We start from the raw sequence: 3,416 nt of genomic DNA on the forward strand, positions 1-3,416 counted from the left end.
ATGTGGAATTCAGCTTGCTATTCCCAGGTTGCAGAGCAGAATAAAGGGTCTTTGTTTTTGCCCATGCTTCTGGGCTTGAAGTTTCCTGTGAGTATGTGGTAGAATCCTTGTCCGTCATACAGGAGACCTGGGTTGGATTCCCAGATGCTTATACAACTACAGCCATGGAGGCACCAAATATCTGGACTCAGTTTGGCCTTTGGATTCTGTCTCAGTGGCCTAAAGGTGGGATGAAAGGTCTGAGAAGCCTCTAATCCTCCAAACTCCTGCCTAGGTATATGCATCAAAGGTCTAGATGACATCTCGTGCATGTACAATGATCCAGAAGGATTGATGGTTGCCAACGGATGCTTCTAGGATTTGTTGGTTGCCACGTGGGGCTGGGAAGTAATTTTTTCCCTTCCTGTTGCTATGGGTGTTAGGGGTAATCTTGTTTTGGAGGGGAGAGGGGTTGTCTTTCTCAGAAGAATTGGGTGATTCTGGCTGAGGTATACTAAAGGGCTCAGGAAGGATTTTTTTACCCATAGTCAGACTGGTACAGACTATTTGGGGATTTGCTTTCCTCTGTAGTAGGGAGTATAGCCCTCTTCCTTGGATCTATCCAGTGCATTTTAACAATCTTTGTAGTGGTGGAAAACTGACAGCCCTTTTCCTCCTGCTTTACCTGTGAAAGGTTAGGATGTTTTCAGTGTCTTTGGGCAATAGGTCTTGTAGTTGTGCAAAAGTGTTGATTATGTAGTTTTAGGAATAGGTTAGACAAGGACATGTAGGGCATTTATACACGTTTGTCCGATGTGCTGGAAAGCTGGAAAAATCGATCAATCAAGTCTGCTCCGCCCATAAGCTGACATGCCTGGCACTGCATCACATACATTTGTATAAATGGCAAAATGCACGTCAGCACAGAGAAAATGGCTGCAGTGTGCTTTTGAACTAAAACACCTTCAATGTGTTTTAATTTAAAAGCATACCGTCACCATTTTCTCAGCGCTGTTGTGCATTTGGCCATTTATACAAATGCATGCACCTCAGCGCTGGGCGCTTTTAAAACCACCTAGCACTGAAGCATTATCATGTGGGCAAATGCCTATAATGGGTGGTTTGGATAGGGGTGATTTTGCCTTGAGCAGGGGGCTGGTGTAGATGACCTCCAGAGATCCCTTCCAGCTCCACCTTTGTATGTTTCTATGAACACAGAAACAAACTAACTCAGGTTATTGACACAAGATTCCAGAATCAAATGCCCAGTATAGTAATGTACATATTCAGACAACTTCTTAGCAGCTTCTTACTAATAAGTATAAGATAGATCATCTACTTCACCAGCAAAGTGAACAACTGGTGCTAATGGAAGGGAAAATCTGAGGATCCCATGATAGATATTCACCTCTTGTGGTTTTAAACAGGACAGGATAGTATTTGCATTTTCTCTTCTATCTTCCTATAGTGAATCATGGTTCAATCCAATGCTTGCTGTCATAAGGAGAGCCTTTTCATAAGAAGTCAGGTGAAAGCTGTATTCAGACAAGCATAGAACAATTTACTCCCTCCATCTCTTCCCAGTTTTTTTCCCACAGAACATATTGTCTTTCAGTTTAAATGTAATAACTTCTACAGGTCCTGACCCTGACTACTTTATTCAAAGGCAAAACATAGTTAAGATATTATTATCAGCAATGTATAATAAAAATATAAAATGGTTAGAACTAGAAACTTGTCAAATGTATTCAATTTTAAACTGAAAGTTACTATCTAGATAACTCTGAAGTGCTATATGAATGTGATGTACTTTACATTTGTGTATATAGCTGCCCTGCTTTGTTCCTGAAAAAAGAATGGATTACTTCAGATCTGAAGAATTAATAGTAAAACATCAATTGTCAACTTCTGGGAAAACTGCTAATTGCATGGATAACCAACAGGAGGAGGAATGGAATGGAGATCAAAGAAATTTGACTGGAAAACTGGATGTGACAGGGCAGTAAGTATACACTGTTGTAAAATGCTAAAAGAACAAAGGGAGAAAAGAAATGTACCGTGGTGGCAAGCCTGGACAGGGGGAAAGCCAAGCAGAAGTCCCCAGATGTTAATTAGCACAATCAGCTTGGGGAGGCAGCAGGGCAGTGAATAGAGAGCTATGGCTGGACACACCGCTGATATGCGTGGGAAGTTAAAGGAGAGACAGCCAAGCAGTTGGGTCCCTTCCAATGAAGGGAGCAGCAAAAGTAGAAGCTCAAGGGAGGACATGGAGATTCGGTGGTGGTGTGTGACCAACCAGGGATCAGCAGAAGAATATTCTGCAGACAGACTTACCAGAGAGCAGGGACAAAGAGGGAGTTGCAACATCCGAGCTGGTGGGTTCGAGTCCATTGAGTGCGGGGTCTACATTCCTGAGACCTGAACAAGAAAGAAAGAAAGAAAGACGGATTGGCAAAGTGAGTTTGGCGCAGGCCTGAGATAGACCTTCCCTAAAGGAAAAAGGGTGGGGAAATTGTGTAACTTTACATTTGAGACTGGTGGGGCAAAGAATGTGACAAGAGGCCCATGGAAAGAGACCAGTTGCCAGGACATTAAGCAAGGGAGCATATTGATTACAACTCCCTAGGGGACAACTAATGAGATTGACACTGAAACACCTGGTGTAGTAAGGACAGGGATGGGGATGGTGGACCCCTATGAAGTGGAGCCAGCCTGCTAAGTTGCAGAACTTAACAACAGATTTACCTCCCAGGACTATACCTGTTTTGGGTTCCTCCCTTTCCTTCTAAATTGTGCCGGACTAATTTAAAGGAGACTATCCAGTGCGGAAAGAGGAACTGCAATTTTGCTTTCATGGCACAGCTAGGTCTTCTACACTGGATATAAAACTCTTCCTGTTCTGGCTTCCTTGGTTTGGCTTTAATATTTGATTGACTTTGTCCCTATTGCATTGCAGTTGGTGTGGCAAACAGACTGAGTGAAGGAGTACTGCAATTAACTGATTAAAGAATTGTATAGCTGTGATTTTTCAATCTCTCTCCAGTAGTAAATTAGGAATTTACTGTATTGTAATATAGCAAATTCACTATGTAGTAATGTAACCCTCCTGCAATGCCTTGATGGCACTACAAGGGCTGGCTTCCAATTTGGGAGTTTGGCTTGAGCCCCAGGAACCTGGGAAAACCTATGCTACTGGAGTCCTAAAGGAACAGCTTCCCCACTTACAAGCAACTTAAAGTGAACAGCTTATTAAAATGTAAATAAATAAATGAAATAATTAATCCTTATTTAATTCCCCTTTAAACTCCTCAGCTATTATAACCCCAAACAGAAAATACCCCAAATTCCCAATACTCCTCAATAACAATCCCCAAATATCCAACCCTACAACATATTCGCTCCTTAAATATTAATTACCTGGAATATCAAATACCCGT

This window comes from Gavialis gangeticus, unplaced genomic scaffold (assembly GCF_001723915.1).
Source record: "Gavialis gangeticus isolate Ggan-Ray unplaced genomic scaffold, GavGan_comp1, whole genome shotgun sequence".
Classification (NCBI taxonomy): domain Eukaryota; kingdom Metazoa; phylum Chordata; order Crocodylia; family Gavialidae; genus Gavialis; species Gavialis gangeticus.